The sequence below is a fragment of the Mobula hypostoma genome, chromosome 8, assembly GCF_963921235.1.
Source record: "Mobula hypostoma chromosome 8, sMobHyp1.1, whole genome shotgun sequence".
Taxonomy (NCBI): domain Eukaryota; kingdom Metazoa; phylum Chordata; class Chondrichthyes; order Myliobatiformes; family Myliobatidae; genus Mobula; species Mobula hypostoma.
In genome coordinates this window covers 51,898,601-51,914,241 of record NC_086104.1, presented here as the reverse complement: position 1 = coordinate 51,914,241, position 15,641 = coordinate 51,898,601, and the positions used below count along the sequence as shown (strand labels likewise).

General features: G+C 43.3%; 1 protein-coding gene across 3 annotated transcripts in view; it reads left to right on the top strand.

The window, feature by feature from the left end:
* Nucleotides 1-15,641, top strand: part of fshr (follicle stimulating hormone receptor) — a 193,559-nt gene that overhangs the window by 83,674 nt on the left and 94,244 nt on the right. The gene's annotated exons all lie outside the window — the stretch shown is intronic.

Here is a 15,641-nt window from a genome sequence, read left to right as displayed (position 1 = left end):
TACATAGAAACCCTAATTGATGGAATGAGAATTCTCAGATGCACGATGGCTATTTTCTTCCAGTTGCCCACGTGTGAGTGCGCGCAGTCTCTGCGGCAGAGTCCAGGATTGTGACAGGGCCCCGATTCCTGGGTGCAGCTCCCAAAGAGCAAGAGATCTGAACCCAGTAGAAATCCAGGATGAGAGACTTGTCCAGTATGTTTCGAGCTGGAAGCAAAGAACATTCATTTGGGCCAACTCCTCCCAATCCACGAGATACTGGACCCTGCCCTGCACCCAGTGAGACATCAGGAGATGCCATACAGAATAGATCAGGGACCCATCCACCAAATGGTGATTCTATTATGGTTATTATTCAAATATAGATTTATTGAGTAAGTCTGCAAGAAAATGAATCTCAGGGATGTATATAGTGACATACATGTACCTTGATAATAAATTTACTTTGAACTTTGAACAGCAGCAGCTAGAACATCATGGTCATTCTGGCTGTCTGTTGTGAGCTGCTGAACAGAGGCAGCAATGGATGACACTAGAATTTCATTGTCTGTGTGAATTGTTGAAGTGTCTCTGCAAATGCTGCCACCTGTTCTTTTTGCATGGACTCGATTTGCCACTCTGAGAGTAATTGTTACACTGTGTGAGCCACTTCTGGCAGCCCAGCCTCCACTGACTTTTAAACTTTGCCACCTCAACAGCATAATTTGGTTTGGACTGGGCTTGCCACTCTGAGAACAGTTACCGCCACATGCACCATATCTGCCAGCCCAGCCCCAACTGACTTTAACTTCTTTCTCACCTGACCAACAAAATTCAGGGCCAATTTCAGCTATTCTCTCTCTGCTGTGCCTATGTTAATGGTCAAGTCTTGCTGACAGGAGCTTGGTGATGGTCCAAGGACAGAGGAAGTGACATGGTCTCGGAATAAACAGTTCTCTCAGTTTTAATAAGAAATGTGCAGAACAAAGGAAAATTAATAAACACTAGGCCAACAGGGCCTTTAACTAAAACTCTCAAACTAACTAAAAACTCATGCCATCACCATGTTCAAGAGCCGGAACCTTAAACTAAATTTATACCACTCCTTTAACAGCATTTGTCCAAAACACTGGTCTTCCTTCCCAAAATGTAGGCAAAAGTATGCAAGGAGTATTGTTATCGTTGTGCTTTGGTGAAGACTCCACAACAGCGAAAGGAAAGGGAGTTAAATATAATTACAAACAAAACCCTAATTGTGTGGAATGTGCATTCTCAAGTATATGATTGCTGCTGTCTTCCAGCTACCCACTTGTAAAGGTGCCCAGACTCTGCAGCAGAGTCCGTGGTTGTGATATTTTGAACACAAACACATGCAACTGACGGTATTTAACCCTTACATACTGATCGGGTCAATTTTGACCCTTTTTGGCCTTTGACCGCGGTGAAAACTCCCTAAACGCCGTTTTTTCCAGCCGAAATTTTATGACTTTTCCTAAAGTGACCCAAAATGCGCAAAAGTGAAAAGATTTTAAAAAGTCATACTTTTGTGCATATGCTACAATTTTTGCAACACTGAAGCTGTTCCGGGTCAAATTTTACCTGTACCGATTGCAAGCCAGGAAAATATGGGATAAAGATATTGGCAGCCTGTGATGCGCATTCCAGTTATGCTTGGAAAATGCAAGTGTATACTGGGAAGCCAGCTGTGGGAGGCCCGGAGAGAAAGCAAGGCATGTGTTGGACATGACAGAAGAGCTGAAAGAACATGTGACCTGTGACAACTTCTTCACGTCTCATGAGCTTGGTCAGGTGGAAGAAAATCACAATGGTGGGTACTGTGAGGCAGAACAAGCTGGAGATACCACCTACTCTGACTGAAAGAAGGGGGGTGAGACATTTTGTCTTCTAAGTTTGTGTTCACCCATGACACCACAGTTGTGTTGTATATGGCAAAGAAGAACAAGAATGTGATCTTCATGAGGCTGCAGAGGTAAGTGATCAGGGGGACAGAAAACCAGCCATTATCCTGGACTACAATGCCAACAAAGGGGTAGGGTGGGGGAGGTTGACAACCTTGGCAAAGTCACAGGCACATACAGCTGCAAGAGAAGAACAGCCCGTTGACCTCTCGCTATATTTCATAACATCATTGACATTTCCCCATACAATGCCTTTGTCATCTGGAGTGACCTGAGCCCTACCTGGAGGGTAAGCAAGAGGAACTGGTGGAGGTTCTTTTTGGAGGAGCTTGGAAAGGCCCTTGTGACTCCTCTCATACAAAGGTGAGAACACCTTCCCCGCGCAGCATTCTCAGCAGCAGTGGTAAGGGCAGTGCAGCAATCTAAACCTGGTCCTGCTCAACAAGTCCCACGAGAGACCAAAACAAGGGGACAAAAGGGAAGGAGATGCAACTTCTGCCCTGCAAAAAAGGACTGCAAAACTACGACTACTTGCAGCAAATGTGGTAGGTTCATATGCAAGGGCCACCGACGCAAGGTTTCCCATTACTGCTTTGAATGCGAAGACGAGTTTGCAAATAGCAACTACTTTTTTGTTTAGTTTGTTGGTTAAATGTTATTCAATGTTGAATTAATAGTTAATAGTTATAATTCAATAATAGTTAGTAGGATTTTTTTAATGATATAGCAGTGAGGACAATGTTTGCTGGTTGTAATGGTTACAAATGGTTATATAATAAACCCCACAGTTCCAGAATGTTCTTGCCATTTTAAGTTTCAATAAAATATATTTAATTCTTTATGGCTGTTATGTTTTCATGTCTTAGGTAAAATAGGACATTATATTGTGTGACAGTGTATGTTTTTTCTCCAATGATGAGAGGTGTAAAACCTAAAAAGTACACTCTCCCTCATCTCTGATACATTACTTAAGGATTAATCACACTTTCATTAATGTCAGATAGGCTATTTTGACATTGTAAATAGATCAGTGACTCAAAATTTGGTATAGACACTTGTTATAGGGGGATTCTTGGGCCAGGGTCAAAATGGACCCTGACCATACTGGGAAGGTATAAAATCTCAACAGTATGTGGTTTTAACCCTTACTTCTCTCTAAACACATTGTAGTGTCTAATAGCCACAAATGTGAATGTGACAGGTGCTGGTTAGAAACTTTTCGGCAAGTCTCTTTAAACGGCATAGTGACCCAAAGAAACAAAAGGAATGCTGGCTATTTTCTCAATTAGTTTTTGTTCTTTAAGAGTTGTCTCAAATAAGTGGCTGTTCCAATTAACTGGAATCCACTGTATAGCACAAGTTACTAAAAGTTTACAAACAGATAATTATACAATCAGTCAGTTTTAATATCAACAGCTTATGTTGTGAAATTTGTTTTGTGGGCAGTATATTGCAATACATAGTATTAAAAACTATAACTTACTATAAGATTATATAGAAAAAATAAATTAAGTAAGCTATGCAACAAGATAGAGCAAAAATATACTGAGGAAGTGTTCATGGATTTATTGTCCATTCAGAAATCTGATGGTGGAGGTGAAGATACTGGTCCTAAAATGTTGAGTGTGTGGCTTCAGACACTGGAACCTCCTCCTTGATGGCAGCACTGAGAACAGTGCACATCATAGGTGATGGGGCTCCTTAATGATAGATACTGCCTTTTTGAGACATAGCCTTTTCAAACAGTCCTGAAAGTCAAGGAGGCTAGTGTGCATGATGGAACTGGCTGATTTTACAACTTGCCACAGCATTTTCCAATCATGTGCAGTGGCCCCACCATACCAGATGATGATGCAACCAGTTAGAATGCTCTCCACTTTTCTTTTTTAGAGCATTAAGCTTGTATTTCTCAAATATCCTGCAGATGAGAGTTTAAGTTTGTTCTCAAGATTTCATTTGTCAGATTCACTTTATTTATTCCTTTCATTTCTTCCTGTATTGCTTTTTTTGCTGGTTTATCCACTGATGCATGGCCGCAGCTTTCAACCTGTGTCCATTTTGGAGTGGCCTTTACATTTCAATACAATCACTTGTCAACAATTTGCACCACCTGGTTATTTGGGTAAATTTATTTTGTATAGCAAAGTAGTTATCCTATGTCATCCACAAAACAAATATTTAAAGAGCTAAAGGATTTTGCATTGTATTCATATATAGTTACTTCTTATTTTCAGAGATCAAAGCTAGAATGAGGTGAAGACATTTAGTAATTAGCAAGGTAAATGAGAAGAACTCTTACTGGATGAGATATCAATTAAGTTTATGTATGCCCTTTAATAATCCTATGGCACAATATGAACAAGAGTAGAGAAATTTATGGCATTCTGGGTAAAGCTAAATTTTAAATCAGCAACTCAAATCCAAATTAAGTGCCCATTCATCACACTGCACTCTGAGAAATGCTGTTCTATGTAAATTGACTGTCATATGGAAAACCTGCTGCGATTGCACTGTGAATTATGTGGAGTGAGAGAGTGGTGAGCCCTGATCATTATCTTTTTTTAAAAATCTGGGTGCGGTAAGTTCATGTGCATTCACCAGGTGATGAAAAGGGCAATTTCTCAAACCCACAAAACACTGAAAAACTTGAATTCCTTTACCTGCATCCTGGTTTTGATTTGAGTAATTTCTGAAGACTACTTAATTAAGTGCAAGGCTCTTTGTAAAGTCTTAAAGCTTATAAATGGATTGTGGAAAGAAGAGTTCTTTTTCATATAATAAACACACATCTAAAGTCTGTGCATAATAGGATATTGGATTCTGAACTCAATGGGTTTATCAATGCTCACTGCAGCATGAAATAGTTTGCCAGAACAGATAATCCTTCTTAACAGCAGGGAAATACAAAATAAGCTGCAGTCCAGTCAATACACTTTCTGCTGCGGACTTGGTCATGCTGAGTTTGGATTGCTTTTTGACCTTGTGACATCTTATTTTTATCCTCAAGCCCAGCCCTCTTATTTTCATATGAACTAAGGAAGCTGAACAAACTTGGATTGTTTTCTCTGGAACATTAGTGGCTGAGAGACAACCTGATAGATGAGTATGACATTATCAGAGTAATAGGTTGGGTAAATAGAGACTTGTTTTCAAAGTGCAAATGTTGAACATTAGAGGGCATAATTTTAAGGTAATGGGGAAAGGTTTACAAGACACCTGTTTTTAGACTACAAGACGGTAAGATATAGGAGCAGAATTAGGCCATTTGGCCCATTGTGTCTGCTCTGCCATTTCGTTATGGCTGATCCAATTCCCTCTCAGCCCCAATCTCCTGTCTTCTCCCTGTAACCCTTCATTCCCTGACTAATCCAGAATATATCAATCCCTGCCTTAAATATATCAATGAATTGGTGTCCACAGCAATCCGCGGCAACAAATTCCACAGATTCACCATTTGCTGGCTAAAGGAATTCCTTGTCACCTCTGTTCTAAATGGATGCCCCTCTATTCTGATCCTGTGTCCACTGATCTTGGACTCCCCCACCATAGGAAACATCCTCTCCTCATCCACTCTTCTAAGGCCTTTCAACATTCAATAGGTTTCAATGAGATCCCTCTCCCCACATTCCCTGAATTCCAGCGAGTACAGGTCCAGAGCCAAACACTCCTCATGTGATAAGTCTTTCAATCCCAGAATAATTTTTGTGAAACTTCTTTGAACCCTCGCCAATATCAGCACATCCATTAACAGAAAAGGGGCCCAAAACTGCTCACAATACTCCAAGTAAGGCCTCACCAGTGCCATATAAAGTCTATTATTACATCCTTGATTTTATATTTTAGTCCACTTGAGAAGTCATAGTCATACTTTATTGATCCCAGGGGAAATTGGTTTTCGTTACAGTTGCACCATAAATAATAAATAATAATAGAACCATAAATAGTTAAATAGTAATATGTAAATTATGCCAGGAAATAAGTCCAGGACCAGCCTATTGGCTCAGGGTGTCTGACCCTCCAAGGGAGGAGTTGTAAAGTTTGATGGTCACAGGCAGGAATGACTTCCTATGACGCTCTGTGTTGCATCTCGGTGGAATAAGTCTCTGGCTGAATGTACTCCTGTGCCCAACCAGTACGTTATGTAGTGGATGGGAGACATTGTCCGAGATGGCATGCAACTTGAGCAGCATCCTCTTTTCAGACACCACTGTCAGAGAGTCCAGTTCCATCCCCACAACATCACTGGCCCTACGAATGAGTTTGTTGATTCTGCTGGTGTCTGCTACCCTAAGCCTGCTGTCCCAGCACACAACAGCAAACATGATCGCACTGGCCACCACAGACTCGTAGAACATCCTCAGCATCGTCCAGCAGATGTTAAAGGACCTCAGTCTCCTCAGGAAATAGAGACGGCTCTGACCCGTTAGAATGCTAACGTCACATTGGCCTTCCTCACCATTGACTCAGTCTACAAATTAACCTCTTAGGGAATCCTGCACAAGGACTCCTAAGTCCCTTTGCACCTCAGATTTTTTATTTTTTCCTCTCCATTCAGAGAATAATCAACCCTTTTATTTCTTCTAACAAAGTACATGACCATACACTTCCTAAGGCTGTGTTCCATCTGCCACTTCTTTACCCATTCTCTTAACCTGCCCAAGTTCTTCTGCAGCCTCTCTGCTTCCTGAACACTATCTGCCCCTCCACATATTTTTGTGTCATCCGTTAGACTGGCCACTTAGAGATTGGTAGATATCTGGAACACACTGCCAGGGGAAATGGTGGATGCTGTTACCTACGGATACTTCTGCGTACATGCAGGTTAGAGGGGTGAAAGTCTGTCTAGTCAGCTTGGACCAGTAGAAGGCCTTCGACAAGATGCCACACACATATATGAGGGTTGTAGCTTCCAATTTGGATTTTGGAGAGTGAATCAGAAATTTGAACCAACTGCTTAACTGATATCCATAATTCAGTTCAAGTTAATGGGTGGGAGACAGATAGTTTCTCCATCAAGTCTAGGAGCAGGATTATCCATTTTCATCTTCTTGTTTGTGTGTTGCACAGAATCCTTTGCCGAATCCATCAGGAAGAACGACAGAGTAAGTGAGGTGACATTGCCAGACAGTGAACGCATACAAGTCAAATCCTCTCTGGATATGGATTATGTCACTGTCTTCTACTTAGATATATTATCAGTTTGTAGATTGATCAGCATGTGACCAGTTTAAGTTAGCATCCAGAGCCTGAGTTAATCACAGGAAGAATGAGGCCATACTCTTCTCTAATTGATTTGATGTATCCAATGCCAACTCCCCCCCCCACTATCAAGTCTGACTCCCTAACGGTGTTAGCAATCTGGCTGGAACAGGATAAGAAGGTCAAACTTCTTTTAAAAATATAGACACAAACAACAGGAATTCTGCAGATGCTGGAAATTCAAGCAACATATATCAAAGTTGCTGGTGAACGCAGCAGGCCAAGCAACATCTGTAGGAAGAGGTGTAGTCGACGTTTCAGGCCGAGACCCTTCGTCAGGACTAACTGAAGGAAGAGTGAGTAAGGGATTTGAAAGTTGGAGGGGGAGGGGGAGATGCAAAATGATAGGAGAAGACAGGAGGGGGAGGGATAGAGCCGAGAGCTGGACAGGTGATAGGCAAAAGGGGATACGAGAGGGTCATGGGACAGGAGGTCCGGGAAGAAAGACAAGGGGGGGGGTGACCCAGAGGATGGGCAAGAGGTATATTCAGAGGGACAGAGGGAGAAAAAGGAGAGTGAGAGAAAGAATGTGTGCATAAAAATGAGTAACAGATGGGGTACGAGGGGGAGGTGGGGCCTTAGCGGAAGTTAGAGAAGTCGATGTTCATGCCATCAGGTTGGAGGCTACCCAGACGGAATATAAGGTGTTGTTCCTCCAACCTGAGTGTGGCTTCATCTTTACAGTAGAGGAGGCCGTGGATAGACATATCAGAATGGGAATGGGATGTGGAATTAAAATGTGTGGCCACTGGCAGATCCTGCTTTCTCTGGCGGACAGAGCGTAGACGTTCAGCAAAGCGGTCTCCCAGTCTGCGTCGGGTCTCGCCAATATATAAAAGGCCACATCGGGAGCACCGGACGCAGTATATCACCCCAGTCAACTCACAGGTGAAGTGATGCCTCACCTGGAAGGACTGTTTGGGGCCCTGAATGGTGGTAAGGGAGGAAGTGTAAGGGCATGTGTAGCACTTGTTCCGTTTACACCGATAAGTGCCAGGAGGGAGATCAGTGGGGAGGGATGGGGGGGACGAATGGACAAGGGAGTTGTGTAGGGAGCGATCCCTGCGGAATGCGGGGGGGGGGGGGGAGGGAAAAATGTGCTTAGTGGTGGGATCCCGTTGGAGGTGGCGGAAGTTACGGAGAATAATATGTTGGACCTGGAGGCTGGTGGGGTGGTAGGTGAGGACCAGGGGAACCCTATTCCTAGTGGGGTGGTGGGAGGATGGAGTGAGAGCAGATGTACGTGAAATGGGGGAGATGCGTTTAAGAGCAGAGTTGATAGTGGAGGAAGGGAAGCCCCTTTCTTTAAAAAAGGAAGACATCTCCCTCGTCCTAGAATGAAAAGCCCCATCCTGAGAGCAGATGCGGCAGAGACGGAGGAATTGCGAGAAGGAGATGGCGTTTTTGCAAGAGACAGAGTGAGAAGAGGAATAGTCCAGATAGCTGTGAGAGTCAGTAGGCTTATAGTAGACATCAGTGGATAAGCTGTCTCCAGAGAGAGACAGAGACAGAAAGATCTAGAAAAGGGAGGGAGGTGTCGGAAATGGACCAGGTAAACTTGAGGGCAGGGTGAAAGTTGGAGGCAAAGTTAATAAAGTCAACGAGTTCTGCATGCGTGCAGGAAGCAGCGCCAATGCAGTCGTCGATGTAGTGAAGGAGAAGTGGGGGACAGATACCAGAATAGGCACGGAACATAGATTGTTCCACAAACCCAACAAAAAGGCAGGCATAGCTAGGACACATACGGGTGCCCATAGCTACACCTTTAGTTTGGAGGAAGTGGGAGGAGCCAAAGGAGAAATTATTAAGAGTAAGGACTAATTCCGCTAGACGGAGCAGAGTGGTGGTAGAGGGGAACTGATTAGGTCTGGAATCCAAAAAGAAGCATAGAACTTTGAGACCTTCCTGATGAGGGATGGAAGTATATAAGGACTGGACATCCATAGTGAAAATAAAGCGGTGTGGGCCAGGGAACTTAAAATCATCGAAAAGTTTAAGAGCATGAGAAGTGCCACGAACATAGGTCGGAAGGGATTGAACAAGGGGTGATAAAACAGTGTCGAGGTATGCAGAAATGAGTTCGGTGGGGCAGGAGCAAGCTGAGACAATAGGTCGGCCAGGACAGGCAGGTTTGTGGATCTTGGGTAGGAGGTAGAAACGGGAAGTGTGGGGTGTGGGAACTATAAGGTTGGTAGCAGTGGATGGGAGATCCCCTGAGCGGATAAAGTCGGTGATGGTGTGGGAGACAATGGCCTGGTGCTCCTTAGTGAGGTCACGATCGAGGGGTAAATAAGAGGAGGTATCCGTGAGTTGTCGCTGTGCCTCGGCAAGGTAGAGGTCAGTACGCCAGACTACAACAGCACCCCCCTTATCGGCTGGTTTAATAATGTTAGGATTAGTGCGGAGGGAGTGGAGAGCAGAGCGTTCCGAAGGAGTGAGGTTGGAATGGGGACAAGGTGCAGTGGAAATGGCATCTATGTTAATAATCAGGAAATAGTTTGTCATCAGGTGCTGTATGCTCTAACAGCTGCTGTTTCTCGCACAGGTGTTTCCTGTTCCTCACTTCTTTGCCCTGGTAATAACCTGGGATGTTCTTCAGTGTATCTGCAGACCCAAGATATGGCAAGTCCAATGGGTCACATTGCACAAGTTCCCTGAGAATGGGGCAGAAGTATACCCAATGTTGCATCTACCTTCATGTGTGGCTGCAGCAGTGTATGGACCAAGTACATGGGCACTAGCTGTCACTACTTACTGATGTTCTAACAGTCCCTGGTATTGCAGATGGTAGGCTTGGCCCCTGTTACTGTACCATGCTCCAGACAACTGGATGCTGCTGCTCTATCTGTCCTTTATGGAACAGTTCTTCCAAGTAATCCATTCTGACCACGTCCATCAGGAAGTGATCAGTGTGGAATGTACTGCAGACACTTTGGGACAGAGACAGTGGATTCAGGGTTTGATCCATGAGCAAGTTGTCCAAACCATATTGCAGAATGCATCATCACCAGATTTGACCAATAAGCACCAAGACTTTGCTTGGTTGGCAGTGGGATTGCAGAATGTGGATTTGTTAAGAGGGTTCAGAGGTGGATACAAGGGCCCTAGTCCCAGTTCATCCCCAGCAGCTGCATAACAGAGAACTCTCTGATCTGCGGGTTGTTTCCAAGGGTTCACACTAAGAAAGATATCAACTTAATGAAAAACACATTTTATCTACCCAAATTCTGTTGGTCTTCAAGCACAATGAGACATCCATAATGGAACACTGCTGACTAGCACATTCCAGGCCTCAGGAGTACATGCTGAGGGATGCATTGAAGTTTTGCACAAATCATGCAAAGGCACCTTCAGCTACCACACGAGGAGCTGAGTCAAATGTGGAAGCCCCTCAAACACATTTATGAGACCCCTTGGAATGCATCACCCCAAGGGGTCTCATTAATGGTGATGACACTATCATTTTAAAAATTAAAATAATACTACTGCATGTAATGACCATGAATGTAAAAGATCTGCACTATTTCTTCTTTCGTATATAAAAATCTGAATAAAGTTTATTTTTGAAAAATGTGAAGTGGTGGAAGCTGATATGATAACGATCTCCAAAAGCCATTTATACAGGCATGTGAACGGACAGGGATTGGAGGGATATTGACTATATGCAGGCATTCAGTGTTAATTTGCATAGCATCATGGTCAACACAGACACTGAGGTCCAAAGGCCCAGTTCCAGTGTGACATTTTCTGTATACGTCACTATGTTGTGTCTTTTTTCTTTTATAAGGTGGACACTGAGTGTAAGAAAGCAGAGATACCTATTAATACAGGACTTCCTGATCTCTATGCTAACCTGTAACCTATGATTTTTAGTATTACTGAAGATCATGTCCCTGGATTGTGTGTGGTCCAGACACACACTTGTGTTACAATGACATTGAGAGAATAATGATCCTTCTGGTCTCCTACGTACTGAAATCATGTGTTTTACGTAGATAATCACTATTCATAAGATTTCTAGGAGTGCAGGGCAAAAAAAATCATTTTAATGATGCACATTTCCAGTTCTAGTCAATTTCTAGTTCAGACCTGTGAATTGTCAAAGCTTTAAATGGTACTTCTGACAGTACACTGAACTGAATTTTTACCCTAGATTTTTGCACCCAAGTTTCTAAATTAAACCATCAAATTCCATCTCAGACAGGAGTGTAATATTCTGAGCTATTGCTGACAATATTATGAAAAAACAATATATTATTATAAGTACTTTATTGATCCTGTGTGGCAAATTATTTCTTTACAGAAACAACATTTTAAAAACATTTACCAATAATCAATATAATTAAAGTAAATAATATACTGTACACAATTTACCAATGTGCAATAGTTGCTATAATAATACATAAAATAATAAAACAGACTATTGTACTATGATGCGTGTTCTCCTGTTGCATAGAGATGAACTGTTGTATATGCTGATTGTATCTGGTAGGAAAGGTTTTCTGTAATGATCCTTGAGACAGTGGAGCTGAACGAGCCTGTTCAAAAGGTTGCTCTGCTGCTTATTCTGTAGGTCATGGAGAGGATGATCCTGATTGTCCATAATAGATTTGTTTAGTGACCTCCTCTCCACCACCAACTCAGAACAGTCCAGATTGGAGCCAAGGACATATCAAGCCTTTTTGATGATTTTATTTGGTCTTTTCGTATCACCAGCATCAATGCTGCTCCCCCAACATAAAGCCGCAAAAAAGACTGCACTCACTACAACAGACTGGCAAAAGACCTCCAGCATTCTGCCAGCTTCCTTAGAAAACAGAGTCTGCTCATCCCCTTCTTGTAAACAGCTTTGGTGTTGGTTTTCTAGGCAAGTCTGTTGTTGATGTGAAAACCCAAGTATTTGTACTCCACCACCACAACTACTTCTCCCAGAATGTAAACAGGACTCAACACAGTCCATTTCCTCTTAAAATTAATCACCATCTCCCTGGTTTTGGCCACATTCAGAAGCCAGTGACTCCTCCTGCACCGCTCCACAAACTTGTCCTCTGTATTCAGACTCCTGCCCATTTCTGATACACGCAACCAATGCAGAGTCAGTGAACTCCTGCAAGTGACCAGACTCAGATTTGTACTGAAAGTCTGAGGTGTACAGTGTGAACAGAAACAGAGAGAGGAGAGTTCCTTGTGGCTTTCCACTGCCACTCACCACCATCTCAGACACAGAACTACCCAGCAGTACAGACTGGGGTCTATTTGTCAGTAGTCAGTAATCTGGGAGATAGTGGATTTGCCTATGTCCATCCTTTTCAGCTTCTCGCTCAGAAGTGTCTGGATTATATTGAAAGTGCTAGAGAAATCAAGAAGTGTGATTCTCACAATACCACCAGCATCTACATTCTTGAATTCACAAAATCAGAGAATGGTTAGATCACAAATGGATTTGCCCCAATTAATCTATAGCAGCTAGTCCCACAGTGCATTGCAAACCCTGACAGCCTGCTGAGAAAAAGATTTCACTTTCAGTTCCTTTGCCAACACTTTCATACTGCATTTCATGGTTCTTGTCCCTCCACCGGTGGAAATAAATTCCATCTATTCTGTCTCCACACATCATGGTTTCAGTATCTGAAGATGACGTGTGGGCTGCCTTCAAGAGAATGAATCCAAGGAAAGCATTTTGTGTGGACAGAGTACTGAGGACATGTGCTGACCAACTGGGTAGTGGGTAGAATACCTTCAACCACTCGTTTCGGCAGTGTGTTTTACCCATCTGCTTCAAGCAGGCTTCAGTCATACCGGTGCCCAAGAGCAGCATGGTAACCTGCTTCAAAGACTAGCACCCAGTGGCACTTACATCCACTGTTAAGTCTTGAGAGGCTGGAGTTGAAGCATATCAGGTCCTAAGTGGCAACTTGGATCCTCTACAATTTGCCTTCTGAAGCAACAGCTCTGCTGTGGATACTATCTCACTAGCTCTTCACACAACTCTAGAACATCTGGATAACAAAGGTGCATACATCAGAATGTTCCTCATCAATTACGGCTCAGCATTTAATACTATCATCCCCTCAAATCTAATCAGTGAACTCCAAGACCTGGGCATCAATATCCCCTTGTGCAATTGGATCCTAGATTTCCTCACTTGCAGACCCCAGTCAGGTTGGATTGGCAAAACCAACTCCTCCACAATCTCCATCAGCACAGCAGCATCACAGGGATGTGTACCTATCCCTCTACTCTACTCCATTTATACCTATGACTGTGCAGTTAACTACAGCTCCAACACCATATACAAGTTTGCTGATGACATCACTGTTGTGGGCTATATCAAAGTTCGTGATGAATCAGTATACACGAGGGAGGTTGAAAATTTAGGTGAGCAATGTAATGACAACAAACCCCTCACTCAATGCCAATAAGATCAAGGAACTGATTGTAAACTTCAGAAGAGGGAAACCATAGGTCCATGAGCCAGTAATCATCGGAGGATCAGAGGTGGAGAGGGTCAATAACTTTAAATTTCTGGGTGTCATTATCTCAGAGGACCCATCATATAAATATAATAGTGAAGAAAGTATAACAGTGCCTCAACTTCCTCAGGAAAGTGTGGAGATTCAGTATGTCATCAATGACCTTGGCAAACTTATAGATGTGTGGTGGAAAGTGACTGCATTACAGCCGGGTATGGGAACATCAGTGCCTTTGAGCAGAAAATCCTACAAAGGATAGTGGATTTGGCCCAGTACATCTCAGGCAAAGCCCTCCCAACCATTGAGCACATTTACATGAAACATTGCCATAGAAAAGCAGCATCCATCAAAGATCCTCATCATACAGACCATGCTCTCCTCTCGCTGCTGCCATCAGGTAGAAGGTACAAGTGCATCAGCACTTGCACTACCAGGTTAAAGAACAGATGGTACCCATCAACCATCAGGCTGTTGAACAAAAGGGGATATGACTTACAGCGGACTGATAAGCTTGAGCATCTAGACATTAAGAAAGAGGATATGCTGGAGCTTTTGGAAAGCATCAAGTTGGATAAGTCTCCAGGACCGATGAGATGTACCCCAGGCTACTGTGGGAGATGAAAGAGGAGATTGCTGAGTCACTGGCAATAATCTTTACACCATCAATGGGGAGGGGGGAGGTTCCAGAGGATTGGAGTGTTTTCAGATGTTGCTCCCTTATTCAAGAAAGGGAGTAGAAATAGCCCAGGAAATTATAGACCAGTGAGACTTACTTCAGTGGTTGGTAGGTTGATGGAGAAGACCCGGAGAGGCAGGATTTATGAACACTTAGAGAGACATAATATGATGAGGAATAGTCAGCATGGCTTTGTCAAAGGCAGGTTGTGCCTTACTAGCCTAATTGAATATTTTGAGGATGTGACTAAATACATTGATGAAGGTAGAGCAGTAGATGTAGTGTACATGGATTTCAGCAAGGCATTGATGCAAGGCTTATTGCAAAAGTAAGGAGGCATAGGATCCAAGGGATTCTTGCTTTATGGATCCAGAATTGGCTTGCACACAGAAAGCAAAGTGTGTTTGTAGATGGGTCATATTTTGCATGGAGTTTGGTGACCAGTGGAGTGCATCAGGGATCTATTCTGGGACCCCATCTCTTTGTGACTTTGATAAATGACCTGGATGAGGAAGTGGAGGGATGGGTTAGTAAATTTGCTGATAACACAAAGGTTGGGGATGTTGTGGATAGTGTGGAGGGCATTTAGAGATTACAGTGGGACATTGATAGTATGCAAAACTGGACTGAGAAGTGGCAGATGGAGTTCAACCCAGATAAGTATGAGGTTGTTCATTTTGGTAGGTCAGATCTGATGGCAGAATATAGTACTAATGGCAAGACTCTTGGCAGCGTGGAGGATCAAAGGGATCTTGTGGTCCGTGTCCATAGGACACTCGAAGCTGCTGCACATGTTGACTTTGTGGTCAAGAAGGCATACAGGGCATTGGCCTTCATCAACCATAGGATTGAGTTCAAGAGCCGATAAGTAATGTTCTAGCTGTATAGGACCCTGGTCAGACCCCACTTGGATTACTGTGCTCAGTTCTGGTCATCTCACTACAGGACGGATGTGGAAACTATAGACAGAGTGCAGAGGAGATTTACAAGGATGTTGCCTGGATTGGAGGGTGTACTTGGCAGAGGGGCAGAGGATGAGAGGTGACCTGATAGAAGTGTATAAGATGGTAAAAGGCATTGATAGTGTGGCTAGTCAGAGGCTTTTTCCATAGGCCTGAAATGGCTAACATGAAAGGGCGCAGTTTTAAGGAGCTAGGAAGTAGGTACAGAGGGGATGTCAGGGATAAGTTTTTTTCTGGGTGGAGAGTGGTGAGTGCATGGAATGGGCTGCTGGCAATGCTGGTGGAGGCAGATACGACAGGGTCTTTTAAAATGCTCCTGGATAGATACATGGAGCTTAGAAAAATAGAGGGCTACAGGTAACCCTAGGTAATT